This window comes from Rattus rattus, chromosome 3 (genome assembly GCF_011064425.1).
Source record: "Rattus rattus isolate New Zealand chromosome 3, Rrattus_CSIRO_v1, whole genome shotgun sequence".
NCBI classification, from domain to species: Eukaryota; Metazoa; Chordata; class Mammalia; order Rodentia; family Muridae; genus Rattus; species Rattus rattus.
This window is the reverse complement of record NC_046156.1, coordinates 216003192-216017292: the sequence shown is the minus strand read 5'-3', so window position 1 is coordinate 216017292 and position 14101 is coordinate 216003192. Positions and strand designations below refer to the sequence as shown.

The following is a 14101-nucleotide window of genomic DNA, read 5'->3' as shown; positions in this document are numbered from 1 at the left end:
TTTTGGATATAAGCCCTATATGTGTTGTAGGACTGGTAAAGATCTTTTCCTAATATGTTGGTTGTCGTTTTTTCCTAACAACAGTGTCCTTTGCCTTACAGAAGCTTTGCAGTTTTATGAGATCCCATTTGTCGATTCCTGATCTTAAAGCATAAGACATTGGTGTTGTGTTCAGGAAATTTTCTCCAGTGCCCATGTGTTCGAGATGCTTCCCCAATTTTTCTTCTATTAGGTCGAGTGTATCTGGTTTGATGTGGAGGTCCTTGATCCACTTGTACTTAAGCTTTGTACAGCATGATAAGCATGGATCCATCTGCATTCTTTTACAGGCTGACCTCCAGTTGAACCAGCACCATTTGCTGAAAATGCTATCTTTTTTCCATTGGATGGTTTCGACTCCTTTGTCAAAAATCAAGTGACCATAGGTGTGTGGGTTCATTTCTGGGTCTTCAATTCTATTCCATTGGTCTATCTGTCTGTCTCTGTACAAACACCATGCAGTTTTTATCACTATTGCTCTGTATTACTGCTTGAGTTCAGGGAAACTGATTCCCTCTGAAGTCCTTTTATTGTCGAGGATAGTTTTAGCTATCTTGGGTTTTTTGTTATTCCAGATGAATTTGCAAATTGTTCTGTCTAACCATCTGAAAAACTGGATTGGAATTTTGATGGGGATTGCATTGAATCTGTAGAATGCTTTTGGTAAAATGGCCATTTTTACTGTTAATCCTGCCAATCCATGAGCATGGGAGATCTTTCCATCTTCTGAGGTCTTCTTCAATTTCTTTCTACAGAGGCTTGAAGTTTTTATCATACAGATCTTTTGCTTGCTTGGTTAAAGTCACACCGAGGTATTTTATATTATTTGGGACTCTTATGAAGGATGTCGTTTCCCTAATTTCTTTCTTGGCTTCTTTCTCTTTTGCGAAGAAGAAGGCTACTGATTTATTTGAGTTAATTTTATACCCAGCCACTTCGTTGAAGGTGTTTATCAGGTTTAGTAGTTCTCTGGTGGAACTTTTGGGATCACTTAAATATACTATCATATCATCTGCAAATAGTGATATTTTGACTTCTTCTTTTCCAATCTGTGTCCCCTTGATCTCCTATTGTTGTCTGATTGCTCTGGCTACAACTTCAAGAACTATATTGAATAAGTAGGGAGAGAGTGGGCAGCCTTATCTAGTCCCTGATTTTAGTGGGAGTGCTTCAAGTTTCCCCCCATTTTGTTAAATGTTAGCTACTGGTTTACTGTATATGGTTTTCATTATGTTTAGGTAAGGGCCTTGAATTCCTATTCTTTCCAGGACTTTTAACATGAAGGGGTGTTGAATTTCGTCAAATGCTTTCTCAGCATCTAATGAAATGATCCTGTGGTTTTGTTCTTTCAGTTTGTTTATATAATGGATTACGTTGATGATTTTCCGTATATTAAACCATCCCTGCCAGAATGGGATGAAGCCTACTTGATCATGGTGGATGATTGTTTGGATGTGCTCTTGGGTTCAGTTTGCCAGAATTTTATTGAGTATTTTTGCGTCGATATTCATAAGACAAATTGGTCTGAAGTTCTCTTTCTTTGTTGGGTCTTTGTGTGGTTTAGGTAAAAGAGTAATTGTGGCTTCATAGAAGGAATTCGGTAGTGCTCCATCTGTTTCAATTTTGTGGAATAGTTTGGATAGTGTTAGTATGAAGTGTTCTATGAAGGTCTGATAGAATTCTGCACTGAACCTGTCTGGACCTGGGCTCTTTTTGGTTGGGAGGCCTTTAATGACTGCTTCTATTTCTTTAGGAGTTATGGGGTTGTTTAAATGGTTTATCTGTTCCTGATTTAACTTTAGTACCTGGTATCTGTCTAGGAAATTGTCCATTTCCTGCATATTTTCAAGTTTTGTTGAATATAGGCTTTTGTAGTAGGATCTGATGATTTTTTGAATTTCCTCTGAATCTGTAGTTATGTCTCCCTTTTCCTTTCTGATTTTGTTAATTTGGACACTCTCTATGTCCTCTCCTCAGTCTGGCTAAGGGTTTATCTATCTTGTTGACTTTCTCAAAGAACCAACTTTTGGTTCTGTTGATTCTTTCTATGGTCCTTTTAGTTTTACTTGGTTGATTTCAGCTTTGAGTTTGATTATTTCCTGCCATCTACTCCTCCTGGGTGTATTTGCTTCCTTTTGGTCTAGAGTTTTTAGGTGTGTTGTCCACCTGCTGATATATGCTCTCTCCTGTTTCTTTCTGCAGGCACTCAGTGCTATGAGTTTTCCTCTTAGCACAGCTTTCATTGTGTCCCATAAGTTTGGGTATGTTGTAACTTCATTTTCATTAAATTATAAGAAGTATTTAATTTCTTTCTTTATTTGTTCCTTGACCACGTTATCATTGAGTAGAGCATTGTTCAACTTCCATGTATATGTGGGCTTTCTTCCCTTATTGTTATAGAAGACCAGCTTTAGGCCGTGGTGATCTGATAGGATGCATGGTATTATTTCTATCTTTCTTTATCTGTTGAGTCCTGTTTTATGACCAATTATATGGTCAATTTTGGAGAAAGTACCATGAGGTTGTGAGAACAAGGTAAATCCTTTTGTTTTAGGATGGAATGTTCTATAAATATCTGTTAAGTCCATTTGGTTCATGATTTCTCTTAGTCTATCTATGTCTCTGTTTAATTTCTGTTTCCATGATCTGTCCATTGTTGAGAGTGGGGTGTTGATATTTCCTACTACTGTTGTGTGAGGTGCAATGTGTTCTTTGAGCTTTAGTAAGGTTTCTTTTATGTGTGTGGGTGCCCTTGTATTTGGAGCATAGATATTTAGGATTGAGAATTCATCTTGGTGGATTTTTCCTTTGATGAATATAAAGTGTCCTTCCTTATCTTTTTTGATGACTTTTACTTGAAAATCTATTTTATTCAATATTAGAATGGCTACTCCAGCTTGCTTCTTCCGACCATTTGCTAGGAAAGTTGTTTTCCAGGCTTTCACTCTGAGGTAGTATCTTTCTTTGTCTCTGAGATATTTTTCCTGTAGGCAGCAGAATGCAGGATCCTCATTGGGTATCCAATTTGTTAATTGGGAAGTTGAGACCATTGATATTGAGAGATATTAAGGAATAGTGATTATTGCTTCCTGTTATATTCATATTTGGTTGTGAGATTATGTTTGTGTGCTTTTCTTCTTTTTGTTTTGTTGACAAGACGATTAGTTTCTTGCTTTTCCTAGGGTGTAGCTGGCCTCCTTGTGTTGGGCTTTACCATTTATTATCCTTTGTAGCACTGGATTTGTAGAACGACATTGTGTAAATTTGGTTTTGTCATGGAATATCTTGTTTTCTCCATCTATGTTAATTGAGAGTTTTGCAGGATACGGTAAACTGGGCTGGCATTTGTGTTCTCTTGGCGTCTGTATGACATCTGTCCAGGATCTTCTGGCTTTCATAGTCTCTGGTGAGAAGTCTGGTGTGATTCTGATAGGTCTGCCTTTATATGTTACTTGACCTTTTTCCCTTACTGCTTTTACTATTCTTCTTTATTTTGTGCATTTGGTGTTTTGACTATTATGTGTCGGGAGGTGTTTCTTTTCTGGTCCAATCTATTTGGAGTTCTGTAGGCTTCTTGTATGTTTATGGGCATCTCTTTCTTTAGGTTAGGGAAGTTTTCTTCTATGATTATGTTGAAGATATTTACTGGACCTTTGAGCTGGGAGTCTTCCCTCTCTTCTATACCTATTATCGTTAGGTTTGGTCTTCTCATTGAGTCCTGAATTTCCTGCATGTTTTGGACCAATAGCTTTTTCCGTTTTACATTTTCTTTGACTATTTTGTCGATGATATTTATGGAACCTTCTGCTCCTGAGATTCTCTCTTCTATCTCTTGTATTCTGTTTGTGATGCTTGTATCTATGGCTCCTTGTCTCTTCCCTTGGTTTTCTATATCCAAGGTTGTTGCCCTGTGTCCTTTCTTTATTGCTTCTTTTTCCATTTTTAATTCCTTCACCTGTTGTGTTTTCCTGGAACTCTTTCAGAGATTATTCTCATTCCTCTCTATAGGCTTCTGCTTGTTTATTATGTTTTCCTGCCTTTCTCTAATGGAGTTCTTCATGTCTTTTTTGAAATCCTCCTGCATCCTGATCAAATGTGATTTTAAATCTAGAACTTGCTTTTCTGGTGTGTTTGGATATTTAGTGTTTGCTTTGGTGGGAGAATTGGGTTCTGATGATGCCATGTAGTCTTGGTTTCTGTTTCTTGGGTTCCTGTGCTTGCCTCTTGCCATCAGGTTGTCTCTGGTGTTACCTTGTTCTGCTATTTCTGACAGTGGCTAGACCATCCTTTAGGCCTGTGTGTCAGGAGTGCTGTAGACCTGTTTTCCTGTTTTCTTTCAACCAGTTATAGGAACATACTTTCAGTCATGTAGTCTTTCCTGTCTACTGGTCTTCAGCTGTTCCTGTGGGCCTGTGTCCTGAGTCCACCAGTCAGGTCACTTGGAGCAGAAAAGTTGGTCTTACCTGTGGTCTCATGGCTCAAGTTGCTTGTGGGGGGCTGCTTTTGAGCTCTCCGTGATGGTGGTAACGAGGAGGGCCTGTGCCACCTTTTCCCGGGGCCCCCATGCACTGGGGTTCCAGAGGGCATTAGGTGTTTTCCTCTGGAGTCAGATGTGGGCAGAGTGTAGTCTCTTCTGGCTTCCCAGGCATGTCTGCACCTCTGAAGGTTTAGCTTTCCCTCCCACGGGATTTGGGTGCAGAGAACTGTTGACCGGTTCCCTTCAGGTCCGGGCGGTGTCGCAATAATGCAACTCTTATAAAAACAACCTTTCGTTGGGGTTGGCTTGCAGGTTCAGATATTCAGTCCAGTATCATCATGGTCAAAACATGTCAGCGTCCAGACAGGCATGATACAGGACCAACTGAGAGTTCTACATCTTCATATGAAGGTTGCTAGTAGAATACTGACTTCCAGGCAGCTAACTTCTTTCTTTATTTGTCTCTTGACCTAATTTTCATTCAGTAGAGAGTTGTTCAGTTTTCTTGCATTTATATACTTTCTCATATTTCTGTTGTTATTGAAATCCACCCATTTTGTCTTGGTATAGTTATTTTAATTTTCTTGTGTCTGTTGTGACTTGCTTTGTGTCTGAATAAATGATCAGTTTTGAACAATATGATAAAGCCTGCATGATATTGGTACAGAGCCAAACAAGTTGATCAAGGAAATAGAATTGAAGACCCAGAAATAAACCCACACTCTTATGCACACTTGATCTTTGACAAAGAAGCCAAAACCATAGAGTAAAAGAAAGAAAGAAGGAAAGAAAGAAAGAAAGAAAGAAAGAAAGAAAGAAAGAAAGAAAGAAAGGAAGAAAGAAAGAAATCATGTTTAACAAATGGCTCTGGTCTAACTGGCAGTAATTGATTCGTCTTGTGTAAACAAATGCTTCAAATTCACTATTCTCTCACATATTTTCTATTTTAATAATTATTTAATATATTTGAGAACATTGTACCTGTTCTTGAGACACATCAGAAGAGGACTTCAGATCCCATTACAGATGGTAGTGAGCCACCATGTGGTTACTGGGAATTGAACTCAGGACCTCTGGAAGATCAGTCAGTGCTCTTAACCACTGAGCCATCCCTTTAATCCTCATGCATTTTTGAAAACGTGCTTCTGGCACATTAATTGGAGTTACTATATGAACAGATCTTTAAGAATCTTAGAGAAAAATGTAACAAAGTGCAGTATATTAGTTCATTGAAATGTTGATGTAAGTAATAATGCTCTATGATTATTAACTAAGAAGAGATAAATTAGATAATTAATATTGGCTAAGAAAAAAGTTAAAAGTATATTTCAAAGAATGCAGATATAGGCTTATATAGGTCAAATATAGATATAGATACAAATCAAGATGGGCTGGATAGAGCAGCATGTGGTGGTTTGGATAAAAATGATCACCATAAACTCATAGGGAGTGGCACCATTACGAGGTATGAACTTGTTTAAGTAGATATGGCTGTGTTAAAAGAGACCTGTCACTAAGGGGTATTCTTTGACATCTCAGAAGCTCAAGTCTAGCTAGTGTTTCATTTACTTCTGCTGTCTGTGAATCAAAATAAAGAAACCCCTCTGCTTCTTCCCCAGCAGCATGTCTACTTGCTGTCATGCTTTCTATAGATTGACTAATGCTAAGAGACTGTATATAAGAGTTGTCCCAGTCATGGTGTCTCTAAACAGCAATAAAACTCGGACTAAAACAGAGCCATTTATTCCAGAAAAGCTATTTATGGTAGAAGAGTCTGCATTTTCTAGTGTAGATAGGAATCATCAACAGTTTAACAAACTAATACCGATATTATCAAGAAGAACTCACTCAAGAATCCCACACAATCCACTATAAAAACAGTATCAAAAAGCATGAAATACTCAAAGTACTATTTATTCTATTCAGAGTTAGTGAATTCTCTGATTTGGCTCTTTATTTAATCACACAGCAGATGATCATATACTGAATCCATGTTCATGGGTTAGTTTAACATCTGGCCTGAGGATATAACAATAATATGACCTTATGAATTTATGGTAATTTATTTATTTATTTAGTTAGTTATTTTGACTTTTTTTGTATTTCAGTGGTATTTGATGACTTTCCATTTTAATTCACATTCATTTCTGACATACATCCATATGAATTTGAGGTCCCTTTTCTGAAAATATACTAAAATTACTTATGCTTGTCTGTAACTGTAAAATTTTGATGAGAGAACATTTATAAACACATATCACTATTTAAGCCCACTTTTCTTTTAAAGAAGCAAAAAGGCTCAAATAGTAGCAAAGCTCAAAAAACGAGACATAAATCAAATAAGATTAAGAATGCTAATTTTACCAATTCCAACTTTTATTATTTTTGTTTATCTTTTTAAAATTTTTTATTAGATATATTTCTTTACTTACATTTCAAATGTTATTCCCTTTCCTGGTTTCCTGTCAATAAGCTTCCATCTCCTCCCCTTCCCCCATATGGGTATTTTCCCCATCCACCCCCTTTACCGCCCCCATGACATTCCCCTGCACTGGGGGTTCAACCTTGGCTGGACCAAGGGGTTCCCCTTCCTCTGGTACCCCAACAAGGCTATTCTCTGCTACATATGCAGTTGGAGCCCTGGGTCAGTCTATGTATAGTCTGGGGTAGTGGTTTAGTTCCTGGAAGCTCTGATTGGTTGGCATTGTTGTTCTTATGGGGTTGCAAGCTCCTTCAACTCTTTCAATACTTCCTCTAATTCCCCCAAAGGGGGTCCTGTTCTCAGTTCAGTGATTTGCTGCTAGCATCGAACTCTGTATTGGACATAGTCTGGATGTGTCTCTCAGGAGAGATCTATATCCTGTCCCTTTCAGCATGCACTTCTTAGCTTCGTCAATCTTATCTAGTTTTGGTGGCTGTATATATGGGCCACATGGGCCACCTGTGGGGCAGGTTATCTTTAGACAGGATGTCATTGTACAGCCCAGGATGGCCTGATGGGGTTCCAGGCCCATCATCACATCCAGCTTCTCCTCTCTCAAATGTCTGTTAATGAAGGCTGCTGTGGATAAAAATATTGTCACAGTAAGAGTCTAGAATAGAGAGGTATAAGGCAAACAAACAGCATGACTGGTTCCTGGTCATGAACACGCTCCAGTTAGATCAGAATACCCAGGCTTTCTGAGCTTAGAGGCTGACCTGGACTTTGTAGGTCATTCTTACTTTATTATGTTTTCTTTAGTTCCATAGTTGCTTGTTCCATTATTTTGTTATTACTACAAAGTCAGAGGTTTAGTTAAGAATGCTTAGCCACACCTCAAAATGTCTAACTCGAATGTGTTTATTCTTCTGAACATTTTCCTAATTTCTACATATAATTATTTTAAAGGTATACTGCAGTATGTCAGCTGAAAAGACAGGTTTGTTATAGGTCTAAGGGCTGCCATCAACTTTGGGCATAGCATTGGTGAGTTGGTCAATGGTGGTGGTTAGAACTAGCTAGTAGTCTTCCTCCAGGAAGGCCTTACAGGAACTAAGGCATTTCTGGTATAGCAGCTCAAAGTCAGAGTCACTAATTGTTTCTGTGGATCATAGCTCCCAAGTAGTTCAGTTTTAGCTTTTCAGTTTTTAACTTGATTACATTTTCTATTCAAATCTCTCAGATTGCTTTCTTCCATACATAATGTACAGTTGAATGTGACAAAGTCTTCTCCTGTTATCTATTTTGCCTATGGGCTGTGCTAATGGCATGATTTCTTAGGCAGCTGACAGTACTTGTGTCTGGCGACTGGCCCACGTTTCAGTTGGTGCTGGTGACAATGGAGCAATTATCTGAAACATTTCCATCAGTTACCAATTTTCTGAAAACTGCTTCTGCGATGGGTAACTAGCAAATGTTACTGAGACACATGAAGAACATTGACTTGGACCCAACATCTGCCATGTTTTGGTGTAGACTCTGGCACCTACCTTTGATATTACAATATGTTCTTTCCAAAAACTAGTTTGATATTAGGCTAGTTGAATTTATTTTAGGATTCCATGCTTCTATGATTAATTCTTTATTTCTTACCCCTAGAATTTATATTTACTCTTAATACTCGATTTTAACTATAAATGTTCCATGTCAGCATTTGTTCAAAAGCATTTACTCTTCCAATGCAAAAAAATTTTTAGAGAAAAAAAACTATATATAAGAAAAATTAGACAACCTGCAAAAAGAAAGCAAGGAATAAAGAAATAGAATTGTATAAATTATAGTTGTTTATATTATAAACCTGAAATTTGAAAGCTATATATAGAAACATATAGATTGTCTCTAATTGATTTAAGAAGGTTACTATAATTACTATTATATTTGGCCAGGATGATAATTATATTCAACCAGAACTAAGAAGTTATTATTTAACTGCTCCTGCATTATTTAAGGTTAGTCCCCTCACTAAAAAGTTCATGGGATTTTATCTTTTGTTGATAAGAAGTGAGACTCTTAAAACATTTTGAAGGAGAAAAGACTTTATTTTTTTATCATTCTCACATCTGAGAAAAGACTAAAATGACTATTTGGACCACTTTATTATGCATTTTGAAGGTTTTACAGGCAACATTGCACAGCAAACATTGATATACAAAGGACCAAGTATGTTTTGCAGATCAATGTCAACATTTTTAGCATTTGCATATAATTGAGAAGATATAATACTTGTTTTGCTCTGTCTGACTTACTTCACTTAGCAAATTTTGCTACAATTGTCTGGGTTTCAGTTTCTCATTTTTGTTTAATGGCTGAATAACACTTCCCTGTATGTTTGACATGTGCTATGCATATATTTATTCTTTGAATGATCAGTTGATTTGAAAGATACTTCATACTCTAACTGGAATACTTAATGCAGAAAAGATAATACTTCACAAATTTGTACATGAATTTTATAAAAATATCAATGCTTCTGCAATATTTTATGTAGATACATATATGATTATTTCTAATTTCTAGAGAAAATCAAAGCAACTAGAATAACTAAATGGGTCACTTAAAAGAACAGTACAGAAAGCTTATATAGCTACAGTAATGAAGACTGAGTTTTTTTGTTTTTTGTTTTCCTAAAAGGAAAGGAAAAGCAGATCAATGAAGCAATCAGAGGGAACTTTAACTTATTTGTTAAATAGTCATTCAATAGAGAAAAAGGTAAGCAACATTTTAATAAATGGTTTAGAAATATTGGTATGACACTCACCCATCTAAACCCCTATCATCCAGTCCCTTGAAATCATTCTTAGCATTCATAAACCACACCCCAAATCATCTGCTTTATTTCTATCACAAAACTATGCTGAGTTTCCTGGACATCTGCCAACATCAGAGACATCAAGTAAGCTACCTACCAACCTCCACAAATATAGCTAAGAATAATAGATGTAGAAGAAGGAGAAGATTCACAGCTCAAATTCCAGAAGATAGTTTCAACAAAATCATAGGGGCGGGGTGGGTGCTGGAGAGAGGGCTCAGTGGGTAAGAACACTGACTGCTTGCTCTTCCTGACTTCCTAAGTTCAATTCCCAGCAGCCATATGTTAGCTCACAACCATTTGTAATGAGATCTGATGCTCTCTTCTGGTGTGTCTGAAGACTTTTACAGTGTATTCATACACATAAAATAAATAAATCTTTAAAAAGAAAAAGAGAAGAAATAGATACCTATAAACATACAGTAAGCTTACAGAACACCAAATAGATTGGACAAGGAAAGAAAGTCTTCCTATCACATAGTAATCAAAATACTAAATGTTCAGAACAAAAACATATTAAAAAATACAAGGGAAAAGGTCAAGTACTGTATAAAGGCATATCTCTCAGAATTATATACAACTTCTTAACAGAGACTCTAAAAGCCAGAATGGCCTGGCATATGTATTGTAGTCTCTAAGGGATCACAGATACCAGATTAGACTACTATACTAAGCAAAACCTTCAATCACCATAGATGGAAAAAATATGATACTCCATGAAAAAAACAAATTTTAATAATATCTATCTATAACTCCAACCCTACTAAAGATACTAGAAGAAAAATTCTGATACAATGAGGCTAACTACATCCAAGAAAACATACGAAATAATCATACTCAAGCCAAACCAAAAGAAGGGACACACACACACACAGACACACACACACACACACACACACACACACACACACACACACACACATTACCACAACCAAAACAAACTATCAAAAGTCAATAATATATCCCAATATGAATGGACTCAATTTCCCAGTAAAATGACACAGATTAACATATCAGCTAAGTGTTTCACTTCAATTGAACTAATTAAGATAACTGTTAATGGGCATGAGCAGGGGTTAACCCAACACAGTTAACCTGTCACAGGCAAGTGCAGGGCCTTCTTTGTTAGGTGACTATAGATTTAGCCAAGTAGATAGTCAATATTAATCCATCACATCATTAGAGAAAATTAGGTGGCACCCACAAAAGTCACCTCATCATGATCTTTATTTACAATGAAACTATTCAAATAAATATAATATTTTATAACCCATAAGAGGAAACTAAATACTATTGAGATTTCATATCTCACATATTTCACATAAAAAGGGCGCTTATGATCCAAATAAGACAAACTTGCCCCAACTAGAGAGCCCAGGGAAACAGTTTATTCAGTCTTGATTTCTAGCTAAAGTTCATTTCAGAGGAAATGCCATAATGTAATGAAATTAAACAAATATATTTACTTTCATAGTTTTGCCTTCCTCACTGGTGGTTTTATGATGAACTATGTTAGCTATTAAGTTTTCATTATGATGCCAAATTTAAAGGAGAGAAAACACTGCTGAGAAATCTTGGAATTTTGATAATGTGATTGAAGCCGTTTTTCCTTTTCCATTTGCAATTCAACATGCCTGCTGCTTCTGTTCTATGGTGCTGCCAAATGAAGTGTGGGGTTAGTTGCTAAAGTGAGAGCCGTATACATAGGGCTATTTCACCACAGGAAGACTGAATATTGGTACGTTGAAAATTTTCAAATATAACAACATTTAAGAAGGAATCATAGACTTTTATAAAACAAGAGTATATATATATATATATATCTCAATTCTGTCAGAAATATAGTAAGAATCAAAAAGTGTCTAAATTTAGTAAAACTCATTTGAATCAAGTAACAATTATCATTTGTAAGTGTAGTTTGTATATTTTTCAAATGAGGAATCTTGTCAAAACTAATCTATGTTTAATTCATAAAAGACTGGAATAGTTTTCTAATATGTTTGCATGGTGCCCTAATCATCTTTTTAATTAAATAATAAAATATAGGCTAAAGAACACACAGAAGTTATTCAGAAGGATTAGGTAAAGTCTCCAATTTTTGCAGAACTAATGACAATACTGTGTTTGCCCACTGTCCTGCCTCCATGGCTAATGGTTTGCTGTTAAGAGAGATTGCTACTGAGTATCTATTTTTTCAAGGTATTATATGATAAATGATGCCGGAGTCTTTTCAAAGTGGGCTAATTTTTTCCCTATTGTGGCTTTGGGAGTAAAGAACTAGAAATGGTATCTATTAAGTTTTATTGGCTATTCATAAAAGCTTATAATCACCAGCTGGATCCTGGAGCAGCACAGTGGGTGTTCAGTTATATTTATTGTCAACTCTGTAAACAATATGTATACTTTCATTTCAGGTTAATTAGTAAAACATTATCTAAACATTGTATGCCTGTGCTTGCTGCAAGCCCGTTTAAAGGAACAGAAGAGCTGAAGAAATGGGGCCTCCTTCCTTTAAGGTCTTTCAGAAAGGAAGTAATTGAGTGAGAAATCACGAATTTGAAATCCTTCCTATTTGTAGTTTTTGTTTCTATAAATGAAGGTCTCCAACTTTATCAGAGAAGCCTTCTTATTGTAATCGATGAGAAGCAAAACATCATTCATTTTGAATTGTGTATACATTCACATAAAACCTATTGAGTTCCAAAAGAACAAGCTTTATATTAAAATACAGTTACAAACTCAAGATGCCATTATGCTACATGAGGTTCATTGGGCACAGCTGTTGTAATTGTGGCCTGCAGGCAGCACAGTAACCCCTTGCTCTAATTCACCCAGCATTGTAAGCATAAGGGCATCTCCATACGACACAACAGTCCATGGTATGTTCTTTGTCCATTGCAACCACTCCCATACCCTTTATTCACCACATTCGTAATTTTGCCATTCTCTCCTCTCTACAGCCACATGTATTATACCACCTTTGCACCAAATTTCACGAGTCCACTTTTTACAAATAATCATTCCATAGGACTTGCTCTTCTCTAGTTGTTCCCTTGTTCCAGAGACAACTTTAGCTTTTCAGATTCCTGGCTCCGCATCCTCATCTCGCTTGGAAACCTCATGGGTCTCTCAGGCTCTTCAGAGCTGCTCCCCAATCCCTGGACAAGCGCTGTGTTCCTGACGTTCTTCAGTACAATCATGCTTCAGGGGTTCATCTTGGATGATGACAACATGCTTCTGCCTCTAGTTCTACAAGACCAACTCTTCCACATGTTCCAGGTCCATATAGATGGAGTAGATGTTGGTGTGGGCTGACTTCAAGTTTGGTATTTGAACCCAGATGGCCAGTTCTTCTCTTTTGAGGACTTCCAGATTTTTATCAAGAAAACAGTATTTACAATAACACATCAATATCATGGTGAAGAGACAAAATAAAGAACAGGAAGCATGGTTCTTTTACATTGACTTGTGTAAATGTATCTCCTTGTGGAAAAAGAAGTGAATAAAGGGAAAAAAAGGCAAGTGTCTCAGGGTCCAAAAAGAAAGTGTAGGAGAACTTATGTTTTTTTAGCTTCTGTATTAGCATCCATCTGACTATCACAGTAGGAGTTCAGGTGCTAAATAAATATATTTAGGATTTTTGAGTTAATCTTATCTTGTGTGATGCTATTGTATTCTACCCCTTTTTGAATCAAAACTACAAGTTGATTTCTGAATGACTAGATACAGAGAATTATGTTTATATGAGGACTTAAAATGCATACTGTATTCAAACTTTTAAATGAATTTAGGTTATTATCACTTTTCAATTTAATTTTTGCTGTATGTACATATTTTAAGCTCGAGACCTCATATGAACAACAATGCCAACCAACCAGAGCTCCTATGGACTAAGCCACTACCCAAAGACTATACATGGACTGACTCTGGGCTCCAACCTCATAGGTAGCAATGAATAGCCTAGTAAGAGCACCAGTGGAAGGAGAAGCTCTTGGTCCTGCCAAGACTGAACCCCCAGTGAACGTGATTGTTGTGGGAGGGTGGTAATGGGGAGGATAAGGAGGTTTGCCATATAGAAGGAGGGAGAGAGTTGAGGGAAACCAGGGAGTTGGCCGAAACCAGGAAGGGGGAATAATAATCTAAATGTAAATAAAAATACCCAAGTTACATAAAGATAAAAAAAAAAAAAATCAATACACTTGAAATAAACAATTTTGCACCAAATTTTTAAAACATTAAATTAAGAACTACCTAAATTTTCCAAATTTTATTATTCAAATTATTTTAGTATCCTTTG

General features: G+C 36.5%; 1 pseudogene; it reads right to left on the bottom strand.

Moving 5' to 3' along the window:
• Positions 1–8014: 8014 nt before the first annotated feature.
• On the bottom strand, positions 8015–8459 carry LOC116895712 (annotated as a pseudogene).
• Between the last annotated feature and the right edge of the window lie 5642 nt (positions 8460–14101).